General features: G+C 40.1%; 1 pseudogene; it reads right to left on the bottom strand.

The window, feature by feature from the left end:
* Positions 1-4761: 4761 nt before the first annotated feature.
* LOC128594768 (60S ribosomal protein L4-like) lies at positions 4762-6174 on the bottom strand (annotated as a pseudogene).
* Positions 6175-13091: the final 6917 nt, after the last annotated feature.

The raw sequence follows: 13091 nt of genomic DNA, 5'->3' as shown, positions 1-13091 counted from the left end.
TATATTGATCATTAGCCCTGGACTTAAGGCCTAAAACACTATAACTAATGCCTGACCGAAGTTTATCTAATGCACATATTTTCTCTGAAAGACGCATAATAGCCTTTTTAAACTTTGGAATACTAGATAGGACTTCAGCTTTATGATTGGGGGCAGTTTTTTGAAGGGAGGTTGATTTCTAAACAGGGAGATCACCAACAAAAGTACAAAAATATGAAAAATGTGGCACTAAATTGACCATGGAAAGGATGCTTGTTTACAGTATGAGAGCTGGAACAAGAAGGCAGAGCATTGCCTTCAACTGGGAATGTGTTCATCAGGAAACTCACATTTTTCACCACTCTGTGCATGTCCTCAAATGACTGTGAAAGTGTTGTGAGTATTGACTTTGGGATTACAAATACATTTTAGCAATTAGGTGAATTTGCAGATACAGAATCTGCAAAGAGGATAGACTGTATTGGCTTTGAAAAACTTCTCAAATTGTGTTATTTGTATTAAAAATCCAAATCTGAGAATTGCTAAAGTCTTTTGGTGGTCACAGAGAAATAAATTAGGAGAAATGAAATAAAATGTACCTTTTGATCCAGCATATCATTTTTTCCTTGACAACTTCAGGCAAAGAAAGAAATGGAAACAATTCTAGGAATTATAAATTCAGGTCTTTAGTCAAAGACTTAGAAATCATGTGTTTAACTTGTAAGTACAATGTACACAATTTTTGTAAGCACAATGAATGTAGTATTTGTGACAGATATAAGAAAAATTGATAACTGTGAAATATTTCAGTAGGTTCAAGAGTGAGCTGTTTTTCAATACAGGAAAATGTTCAGATGCTCCTAAACTTAATCTGTAAAGTTCCACTTATTTTTAAGGTTTTATTGCTATGGCAAATCACTGAAGTTGGGTAAGTCAATTAGTTCTGGAAATCTGTTTTCCTTTTCTGTAAAATTAACAAATTGATCTAGACCAGTCAGCTTTAATTTTATGTTTTGTTCAAATCAATATGTCACCATTGGAAGATTTTATGTCTTACCATGTAGCAGAGCACTGAAAATTTTTTTCCTATAGTAACCTGTGGCTAATAGGAATTAAGCTTTATAAATCAAGTACTATTGTAAATTGAACCTCTTTGCAAATTTATGCTCATCTTCACAAACATAACGCATATGATACTTAAGAAGATTCATCAGTGGGGAAAATCACTTCTCTAATGTCATATACATGCTGTCAGCCATCAATGTGCTCAGTTTTCTGGTTTTCTTTAAATTTCAGATAAATATGAGGTTACAAATGTTTATGCTCAATTTTCTTATTCCATTGTTCCCATCACACCTTTACTTGGCACTGATACTTCCAATCCATTCTCTTTCATCAGGACCTAGCTGTTTTTCCTTTTTCTTATCCAGCCTTTCCACCTATACTTTGATTTGAGTGTTCTGTTGCCAATATCTTTTTGTTGTTTTTGTTGCCAATATCTTTAACTTCATGTTCCTTTATGTTCTCGTTCATGCGCCCATCAAAATACAAACCCTGGATCAGTCTATTAGGCCCTTGATTTTGGCATTGGCAAATGCTGCTGAAGGAAATCCTAGAATCACACGTAGTGTTATTAGAAATTTATTGTCTCTAGACTGATAGCCTGCAATGCGTGAAATTTCTTGGTCTTTGCTTTCCTTTTTTTTTTTTTCTTTTTGAGACAGAGTCTCACTGTGTTGCCCTCAGTAGAGTGCTGTGGTGTCACAGCTTACTGCAACCTCAAACTCTTGGACTTAAGTGATTCTCTTGCCTCAGCCTCCCAAGCAGCTGGGACTACAGGTGCCTGCCATAACGCCTGGCTATTTTTTTTATTGTTGTTGCAGTTGTCATTGTTTAGCCTGCGCCGGTTCGAACCCGCCTGCCTCGGTGTATGTGGCTGGCGCCCTAACCACTTAGCTATGGGCACTGAGCTTCCTTGCTCTTGTCCTTCACTTTTCCTGGTGGTGGCTATTTAAACTTTTGTATCTTCTTGACTTCTTATTCTATTAGCCCTCTGTTCAATCTTAGCAGACCTCCTGCTCTCACTTCCAATTCACAGAGAAAGCTAAATCTATCCCTTAACTATTGCCCTCCTAATCATAAATGTAACTGAGTGCCCCCATCTTTCCTCCAGTTGCAGTGGAAGCAGAATTGCCAGTCTAAGGCTAATCCCTTTGCCTGCTCTCTAGGTCCCACCTTCTTCCTGTTCTGTAGGACACGAAGCTCTAGCAGTTGTCTGTCTTTAATTTTCTCCCTCTTTACTGATTCCATCCCATGATAATTTGAACATACTCAGCTTCCATTCTGTAAAAAAGTAAAAAGCTCTTCCATCCCATTTAAACATAGGCATCCGCATGTAAAAGACTGAAACTGGACCCACACTTCTCACCACTTACAAGAAGGATAAAAGATTTAAATCTAAGGCATAAAACAATAAAAATCCTTGAAGAAGGTGTGGGAAAACACTAGAAAATAAGGGTTTGGAGAAAGATTATATGAGGAAGACTTCCCTGGCAATTGCAACAACAACAAAAATAAATAAATGGGACTTAATTAAACTGAGAAGCTTCTATACAGCTAAGGAGACAACAACCAAAGCAAATAGACAACCTTAAAAATGGGAAAAGATATTTGCATGTTGCATATCAGACAAAGTTTTAGTAACTAGGATCTACAGAGAACTTGTTAATTAACAACGAAAGCCAACAATCCCATAGATGCCTGGGCAAGAGACATGAACAGAACCTTCTCTGAGGAAGAGAGACGAACACCTGACAAATATGAAACAATGCTTATTGTCCCCAATCATCAGAGAAATGCAAACCAAAATCATCCTGAGATCACCTAACCCCAGTGAGATCAGCTCACATCACAAAGTCTCAAAGCTGCAGATGCTGCCGAGGATGTGGAGAGAGGGGAACACTTTTTTTTTTGTAGAGACAGAGTCTCACTGTACCACCCTTGGGTAGAGTGCCGTGGCGTCACATGGCTCACAGCAACCTCTAGCTCTTGGGCTTCAGCAATTCTCTTGCCTCAGCCTCCTGAGCAGCTGGGACTACAGGCGCCTGCCACAACGCCCGGCTAGAGGGGAACACTCTTATACTGTTGGGGGGACTGCAAACTAATACAGCCTCTTTGGGAAGAAGTATGGAGAGTACTTGAAGATCTCAAATTAATTTCCCACTTGACCCTGCAATCCCACTACTAGGCATCTACCAAGAAGAAAAAAATAATTTTATCATAAGGACATTTGAACTAGATTGTTTGTCGCAGCTCAATTTACAATTGCCAAGATGTAGAAACAATAAATGCCCATCAACTCAGGAATGGATTAACAAATTGTGGTACGTGCACACCATGGAATACTATTCAGCCATAAAAAAGATGGTGACTTCACATCTTTTGTAATATCCTGGGTGGACTTGAAACACATTCTTTTTAGTATAGTATCACAAGAATGGAAAAGCAATTATCTAATGTACTCAATACTGGTAAGAAGCCAGTAGACGATTGGATGCATGCCCACATAGGAGAAAATTCATTTCAATTCAAGTTGGGAGGAGGAATAATGAGGGTGGGAGAGGGAAATCTTTTTCTTCTCAAACCTACTCTTCATGTGTGCATTCATTCATTCAATATTTGAACACCTTCTGTGTACCTTTGTATTCTGTGCTAGGTACTAGAGGAACCAAAGAGGTAAAGTCACTGCCCTAACTTAGTCTAGAAAGGGTGACAGACAAAGATGTAACCTTAAATACATAATAATAAATAAGGTATGAAGAATAATTAAGGAACCTAACTTACTTTGGGGGATGGGGAGAGTCACAAAAGATACTAACATGATATTTAAGTTGACCCGAAAGGTAAATAAATGAAGAGTGGAGTGAGAAAACTAAAATTGTAGTCATTGTATGTTAGATCTGAGGAGCCCATTATCTTGACATTTTATAGAATTTATCGAAGCTATGTAGCCTTAAGCCTTAAGGGTTTTGGGTGAGAGGGAAAATGATGTGAGAAGATGATAATGGGGCAGGTGAGAGCTCAATCACAGCGGCCTTAGAGACCATATTTTATAAATGTTTATAGTTTGTTTTTTTGTTCGTTTGTGTTTTTAGACAGAATCTTACTATGTTGCCCTCAGTAGCGTGCTGTGGTGTCACAGTTCACAGCAATCTCAAACACTTGGGCTTAAGTGATTCTCTTGCTTCAGCCTCCCAAGTAGGTGGGACTACAGGTGCCTGACAAAATGCCAGGCTAGTTTTTATTTTTTTTTCTTTTTGAGACAGAGTCTCACTTTGTCACTTTGGTGGCATCATATCTCACAGCAACCTCAAACTCCTGGGCTCAAGTGATCCTCTGGCCTCAGGCTCCCAAGTAGCTGGGATTACAGGCCCTGCCACAACTCCTGGCTATTTTTTTTTTTTTTTTTTTTACAGTTGGGGCATTAGTCCAGCATTAGTTTTTCTATTTTTAGTAGAGATGGGTCTTGCTCTTGCTCAGGCTGGCCTTGAACTCCTGAGCTTAGGCAATCTACCCACCTCAGCCTCCCAGAGTGCTAAGATTAGAGAGGTGAGCCACCAAGCCTGGACGTGAATATCTCTCCTTATATAAAGTGATGGAGAATTCAAAATAATCTAAATTCAGGTTAAAAAAATTCCCCCACCTCTTTGATCTAATCTTTATTAAAAATAAGCTGTCTAGAATGATTTGACCTTTATGGAATAAAAAAATTTAATTAAGAGTTTATTCCCAGGCTTTCTTTTCTGTGGTTGATTTCTTTGCTGCTGGCTTCTTTCCAGTTGTTGGTTTCTTGGTAGAGGCAGCCTTTTTTTCTCACCAGAGGCTTTTCCCCTTTCTTCACTGCTACGGGCTTCTTGCCTGCAACCCCTTTCTCATCCGACTTGGCCTACAGGGCTGCTGCTGCCTCATCCGCCCGAAGTTTGGGGATTCCTGGCCTGGCGAAGAATGGTATTCTGGTTTATGGTCTTAGCATACGGTTTAGCTTCAACATAATTCTTGGGTTTTTCAGTGGATTTTTCTTCAGGACTCTTTTTCATGATGAATCTTTTTTCATGGTGCTGGAAGAGCTCTTTGGAGTTTTTGGCTGGGGCCAGGTTTGAACCCACCACCTTTGGTATATGGGCTGGCACCCTACTCCTTGAGCCTGGAAGAGCTCTTTGGATCTCTGGGCTTTTTCAAGATGCTTCCATGTTCATCATCTTGTGCATGGGAAAGTTGTAGTTACTTTTGAGGGAAGCAGCTTTACAGTTTTATGCCAAGTGGCATACAATTCATCTAATTTCCAGAAAGCACTTTCAGTCCAAATGTAGAAACGTCCCCTATGCCCACCAGAAGAAAGTTTCAAAATGTTTAGCTTGCTTACATTATGCAGAGTAATTCCAGGGATGTTCCTGAAAGTCCTAATGATACTATTTTCATTAGAGATAATGCAGGGTACCCTGTGCTGGATACGACAACTGTTTCATTTTGCCCTTACCAGCCCTTAGTTGCTAAAAGGCATAGACCTTTGTGGTTTTTGGCTGGGGCCGGCATATGGGACCTGTGCCCTACTCCTTGAGCCACAGGCGCCGCCCAAGGCCTTAACTTTCTTAAGAAGTAAAACAGCCTCCTTGGTCTTCTTGTACCCTTCCACTTTATCTTCAACCACATATGGAAGTTCAGGAACTTCTTCAATTTAATGCCCTTTAGACATGACCAGCGCTGGTATGGCTGAGGCAGCCAGGGCCGAGCAGATGGCATATAGCTTTTGGGTTGTGTTCACTCTACAGTGTCAGCGATGCCAGGTTTTGGATGGTGCAGACCTGCAGTCTATATGACATGTTTCCAAAATCACCCTGGCAGAAGGACGAGTCCCACCGGCTCAAACCCTGGGAATTGTAGTCACAGCTCTGCCAGTGCCCCAGGACTCAGTGCTGGTCTGATGACTTGCTAATTCACTGACAGTGTAGTGCTGTCTGTTGTTTTTGCACAAGTTGCTATGAATAAAGTTTATGATATCTGATTGAATGAGAGCTTGAAGACAATAGGAAAAGTGTCATTTTTGTCAGATGACTCCCACTTTTTGGAGAACACTGATATCAATGGACGAGCACAAGCCATGGCGGTGAAAGGAAAAGGCCATGTTCCTCTCAACCCAGCAGCTGCTATAGAAAAATTGAACTTTTAATTGAAATATAGCATATGTAAAAGTGCATAAGTTGTAAGTGTATGATTCAGTGAATTTCACAAAGTTAGTACACCTATCTAACCAACTCCAAGAGCTAAAAACAGAACATTACCAAGACACCAGAAGACCTTGTTCCCTCTTCCATTCATGAGGCCCCTAGATAGAACCACAATCGTGACTTTTCTTTTTTTTTTTGAGATAGAGTCTCACTCTGTCACCCTGGATAGAGTGCTGTAGCATCACAGCTCACAGCAACCTCAAGCTCTTGGGCTTGAGTGATCTTCCTCCGTCAGCCTCCAGAGTAGCTGGGACTATCAGTGCCTGCCACAACACCTGGCTAGTTTTTCTATTTTTAGTAGAGACAGGGTCTTGCTCTTACTCAAGCTGGTCTTGAACTCCTGAGCTTAATCCATTCACCTCAGCCTCCCAGAGTGCTAGGATTATAGGCATGAGCCACCATGCCCAGCTCCAATCCTGACTTCTAACAGCACAGATTGGTTTTGCCTGTTTGAACTTTAATATAAATGGAATAATATAAAATGTGCTATTACCTCTGACTTCTTCTTTTTTTTTTTTTTAGACAGAGCCTCAAGCTGTCACCCTGGGTAGAGTGCTGGAGCATCACAACTCACGGCAACCTCAAACTCCTGGTCTCAAACGATTCTCCTGCCTCCACCTCCCAAGTAGCTGGGATTACAGGTGCCTGCCACCAAACCTGGCTATTTTTGGTTGCAGCCGTCATTGTTGTTTGGCGGGCCCCAGGCTGGATTCCAACCTGCCAGCTCAGGTGTATGTGGCTGGTGCCTTAACTGCTTGAGCCACAGGCGCTGAGCCTACCTCTGACTTCTTCAGCTCAGTGTTATGTATGTGAAGTTTATCCATATCATAGTTTAGATTTATTATAGGGAGAGAGATTAGATCAAGACAATGAGCTGAGTACCTGTTTCCAACTCTAAACAAATCTAAAGAAAAATGGGTGGGTTACGCAGAGCAGATCTGAGTGGATTGTCCTGGTGCATCTTTTCACAGCCCTCAGGTTCTTAATGGAATATGCAACAGCTGGAGATGATGTCCAGGCAGAGAAAGGTCCTGTTGGATGTGGGAAAACTCAAGTTTTATTAAGCTTTTGCCCTTTTATATTTAGGGCTGAGGTCACCATTCAGAAGTAATCCATGTGTTTCCTTTAGTGGGAACAAATGCTAAGCTTTCTTGATTCTTAATGAAAAGACAATACGTTTATTAACAAGGACACATTCTCTGGGAAGAGAAAGCAGTAGTTGGTGCCCCATATTTCTGAGCCTCTTGTTCCAGTGAAATCTATTTTTTCTCTACCGCCCCCACTCCCTAACTCTTATCTGTGAGGCTTTCCTACTGACTTTGATTCAAATATATCACAAATCCATTTCTTCATTTTTCTCCTATTGATTCATTATTTGAGATTTGTTTCTAATCCAAAGAAGAGATGAGTAAAAGAAGTAGTGGTAAAGAATACCAGTCAAACAAAATCCTTAAGTCTGAGTAACTGTTTATTCCTAAATCAAACAACTTTATCTGAAACTAAACTCTCAGATTATCCCCTTAGGTGGTAGGATAAGGTGGGGTAAAGATGGATGGTAGCCGGCAGGGAAGACTGTACATCAGTGATTTTCAATAGGTGTGCCAGGAGAGAATGTTACATGTGTGAAAATTTTTAAAGATCATTAATTCAATTCATATTCTTTGTTTTACTCTTTTTTTTTTTTTGATCAACACAATTTAAGCATGCTGCGGAAATTTAACTATAGGTTCAAGTGTGCCGTGAGATAAAAAAGGTAGATAAACACTGCTGTAGATATTGATACTGAAGAAGATACTCTTGGTGAAGGCAGTGATGTTTAAATGAAAGATGAAAGTGTATTCCTACATCAAAGCTCTGTAGATTCCTTCAAAATTTAAGGGTATACTGGGTATGGTGGTTCACACCTGTAATCCTAGCACTCTGAGAGGCCAAGGTAGGTGGATTGCTTGAGCTCAGGAGTTTGAGACCGGCCTGAGCAAGAGTGAGACACTGTCTTTACTAAAAATCAAAAAACTAGCCAGGCAGTGTGGTAGGCACCTATAGTTCCAGCTACTCCTGAGGCTGAGGCAGGAGGATCTTGAGCCCAAGAGTTTGAGGTTGCTGTGAGCTAGGCGGATGCCATGGCACTCTACCCAGGGTGACAGAGTGAGACTCTGTCTCAAAATACATAAATTAAAAATAAATAAATACAAATTTAAGGGTATAAGAAGAAAATAAATTCCCTAAAACAGGCAGGAAAGAGAGGGTAACAACAATAAAGAATGGTAAATTGGAAAGATAGCATAAGAGGGAGGTAGTTTTTTTTAAGTATCAGTAATTACAACAAACATGCTGACACCCATGTTAATCTCTTTGTTGGACAAGTACAGCCATCCCGGGCAGTGGTAAGGGCAGACAGACCAGTCTAAGCAAAAGGCTGCCAAATTTGCTGTGGGCATCTCTTACTCAGGGCAGCAGGAGTATGACCATTGGCCTCTCTGCAGTCCATGATTTATTCTATGGATAAGAATAGTTAGAAGGGGAATCAGTGTGGATATGACAGCTACATGATTTATTACAAAGACCTGATCAGAGTCAATGTGAGAGGCAATAGGGACACGACATCCCAGTGACACAGGCTTAGATTTATATATTTATGCAACATCCAAACTCCTTCATTTGTTCCTGTCTGATCTTTTCTCAGAGTGATTCAACTGTACCACTCATCCGGAAACCACTTTAGGTCTGGTCTTCCAATTTTGTTCATTTTGCAGTCAGAGGATGAATTAGATATGGCCTTTTTATTATATTTGCTTTTTTCTTTTCTTTTCTTATCTTTTTTTAAAAGACAGAGTCTCACTCTGTTGCCCTGGGTAGAATGCTGTGGCACAACAGCTCACAGCAACCTTAGACTTTTGGGTTCAAGTGATCTTCTTGCCTCAGCCTCCCAAGTACCCGGGACTATAGGCACCCCACCACAACAACTGGCTAGTTTTTCTATTTTTAGTAGGGACAGGGTCTCTTTCCCTCTTGATCAGGCTTGTCTTGAACTCCTGAGCTCAAATGATCCTCCTGCCTTGCCCTCTCAGATGCTAGGATTACAAGTGTGAGCCACCCTACCAAGCCTTATATTTACATTTATTATTTTGATTATTTTTCATTTATATCTGGATTTGACCCAAGGACAAGTGTTTCTGAGACTTTTATTTTACTATCAAAATTTTAATGAATTAAATTAGTCTATTAGAATGTTCAGTTGTTTTTGTTTGTTTGTTTTGAGATAGTCTATTTGCCCTTGGTAAAGTGCGATGGCGTCACAGCAACCTCAAACTGTTGGGCTTAAGCAATTCTCTTGCCTCAGCCTCCTGGGATTAAGAGCACCCACCCCAATACCTGGCTATATATATGACATATATATTTCTATTGTTCGTGCTGCTTCTATGGAGAATCCTAACTAATATAATAACATTGAAGAAAATTTAGATGACCTTGAGTTTGGTAATAACTTTTTATATATAACACCAAAGGCATGACCTGTTGTGCCCAGATCCTGAAATCCCCCACAAAGACCACCACGGAGACGAGTCCGATGCAAAAGCAAAAAAAGCCGTTTTATTGCAAGTTCGAACTTGGACTCCTGGGGTCTCCGCTACAACGGATCTGTGCCAGGAGCCCTGAGCTCTGGAGCAGGGGGGTTTTATGGTCCCGCGCAGCAGATGGGCGTACACAGCTTGAAACAAAGGGGGCGCTTCTGGATTGGTTAGGTGGGGGAGGAAGCAGGTTGCCTATCACCTTTGGTATGCAAGCAGGTTGCCTATCACCTTTGGTATGCAGCTGTAAATTGAAGGCTGTGAGGCAAAGTGGGGTCAGTGAAGGCTGTGAGACAAAATGGAATTAGTTTTAACAAAATGAAGTTAGCTTGGTCCTTTCAGACCCATGAAAAGAAAGAATCAATAATCTGGATTTCATTGAAATTAAAATTTTCTGCTCTGTGAAAGACATTGTCAAGAGAATGAAAAGGCAAGCCACAATCTGGGAGAAAATACTTGTCAAAGACATATCAGATAAAGGACTGTTACCCAAAATACATGAAAAACTCTTAAATCTCAACACTAAGAATACAAATAACCTGATTTAAGAAATGGGCCAAAGACATTAGCAGACATCTTACTAAAGAAGATATGCAGATGGCAAGTAAGCATATGAAAAGATGCTCCATATTATATGTCGTTAGGGAGAAATGCAGATTAAAACAACAATGAGATATCGCTAAGTACTGATTATAATGGCCCAAATCCCAAACAACTGACAACACCAAACAGTGGCAAGGATGTGTAGCAACAGAAGTCTCATTCATTGTTATGGGAATGCAAAATGGCACAGCTACTTCAGAAGGCAGTTTGTGGTTTATGAGAAAGCTAAACATCTTTTTACCATAAGATCCAGCAATTGCACTCCTGCAGATACAGGTTTTTGTGTGAACGTAAATTTTAATTTTTCTAGGCCTAAAGGCCTACTGTGTGTTTTTATAAATAAGGTTTGACCTTTTATAAATAAGGTCATGACAGCCATGACCATTCACTTGCAATTGTCTACAGTGGCTTTCATGCTACAGTGACAAGAGTTGAGTAGTTGCAATAGAGAGTGTATGGCTCATCAAGCCTATAATATTTCTTATATGGTCCTTTATGGAAATAGTTTGTCAACTCCTGGTGAGTTGAAGAGATTGCTGAACTTTCCAAAGTGTTTTTCTAAAATGGTTGTGTCCTTTTGCACGCCTATCAGCAATATATCAATTTTCCAATTGTTTTGCATCTTCCTTAGCACCTGGTATTGTCCATTTTTTCATTTAGAAAATTTTATTTTGCCATTTTAGTAGATATTCCTATAATTTCCAAAGAAAATTTGGCACATCCAGTACCTTTTAAAGTATCATATTGGGATCAGGTGCAGTGGCTCACTCTTGTAATCCTAGCATTCTAGGAGGCCAAGGTGGGTGGATTGCTCGAGCTTGGGAGTTTGAGACCAGGCTGAGCAAGAGTGAGACCCCATCTCTACTAAAAATAGAAAAAACTAGCTGGGTTTGGTGGTGCATGCTGATACTGTAGCTGGTGGTCCCAGCTACTTGGGAAGCTGAGGCAAGAGGATCTCTTTAGCTCAAGAGTTTGAGGTTGCTGTGAGCTATGATGATAATGTGAAACTCTACTCAGGGTGACAGTGTGAGATTCTGTTAAAAAAAAAATACTAACTCTTACATTTAGAAGTAAAGGACAAAAAGCTATCTTATTTTAATTTATTACAGCTGATATAGAAAATATTCTTAAAACGTAACCATTTCAAGAACCAACTTGAATTAAAGAATCAGACAAACTCTCAGGAGTTTCTCCCATGAGTCAAATATAATTCTATTTTCAGTCAATTCCCAGTAAAGAAAGCAAAACAATTATTTTTAAACAATAAAATATATTCCTAGTTTAATAATTGTTTACTTTTCTGTCCTTTGGCTACATAATGAACCAGGGTTTTTTTTTTGAGACAGAGTCTCACTTTGTCACCCTCAGTATAGTGCCTTGGCTTCATAGCTCACAACAACCTCAAACTCTTGGGCTCAAGTGATTCTCTTGACTCAGCCTCCCCAGTAGCTGGGACCACAGGCATCTGCCACAACACCTGGCTATTTTTAGAGACGGGGTCTCACTCTTGCTCAGGCTGGCCTCAAACCCATGAGCTCAAGCAATCCACCCACCTCGGCTTCCCAGAGTGCTAGGATTACAGGTGTGAGCCACCACAGCTGGCCATAATTAGCCAGTTTTTGAGGGCAGAGACTCTAATTTACTCATTCATCAAATAGGTCTGAAACATGTATTCAATACTTAGTGTGAAAGATTAAGGATGGCCACAAATTCTTTGGCATGTCTCCCATTGAGAAATGGGGTTTATATCTCTTTCTTTTGAATCTGGGCAGGTTCTCTGCAACTCTGATAAATATAATATGGCAGAAATGACGCTCTGTTAGTTTCTGGTTGTAAGCCTTAAGAGACTGGTGGTTTCCACTTCCTCTCTTTTGTAACATTCTGGGATCTCTCAGTTGCCATGCAATTAGTCCAGCTCTTTGGAGGCTACCCTTGTGGAGATTCTATGTGTAGGCAAAATGGTTTAAAACTCAAGCTGTGCCCAGACTTGCAGTCATCTTTGCCAAGGTGTCAGACATGTTAATGATGCCATCTTGGACTCTCCAGATCATCCCATTTTCTAGCAGAGTAATTCAGGACCTTAGATGCCAAGTGGAGGAAAAAAATTACCCAGCTGAGTCCTGCCCAAATTCCTGCCCAGCACAATTGTGAGTTATGATACAATATTTGTTTTAAGCCACTAAGTGTTAGGCTAGTTTGTTAATGCAACAGTAGGTAAACAGAACACTTTACCTGTATCAAGAAAAGAGAGTATTGAGACAAAGAGATTTTTTTTGGGGGGGGGGGAGAACAGAACTATTTCATAGAGATTTAACTTTTTTCTTATGTTGCATGCTGGTTTAAAATCTTTCCCTCATCAGTCCTCATATTCTTGAGGAAAATGAGCATTATTTACTAAAGCATTCTGGAGAAGAACAGACCTGATGGTATTCTGAAATAAAAAATATCTCACAATGGCAAACAATATATCTATATCTGTACCTTATCCACATATATGTACATATGTATGTCATTTGTGTCATATACACAAATGTATTATTAAAACTTTAGATAAATTTAACAAAGTTCATTTGGGCAAAGAATGATTTATGAATTGGGCAGTACTTAGAGTCAGAAGAGGTTTGGGGAGCTCTATCCAGTTTTGTGAGCAGTGAAA

The sequence above is a fragment of the Nycticebus coucang genome, chromosome 9 (genome assembly GCF_027406575.1).
Source record: "Nycticebus coucang isolate mNycCou1 chromosome 9, mNycCou1.pri, whole genome shotgun sequence".
Taxonomy (NCBI): Eukaryota; Metazoa; Chordata; class Mammalia; order Primates; family Lorisidae; genus Nycticebus; species Nycticebus coucang.
Note: the sequence above shows the minus strand (reverse complement) of the source record. Positions and strands in the feature narration are given on the sequence as shown.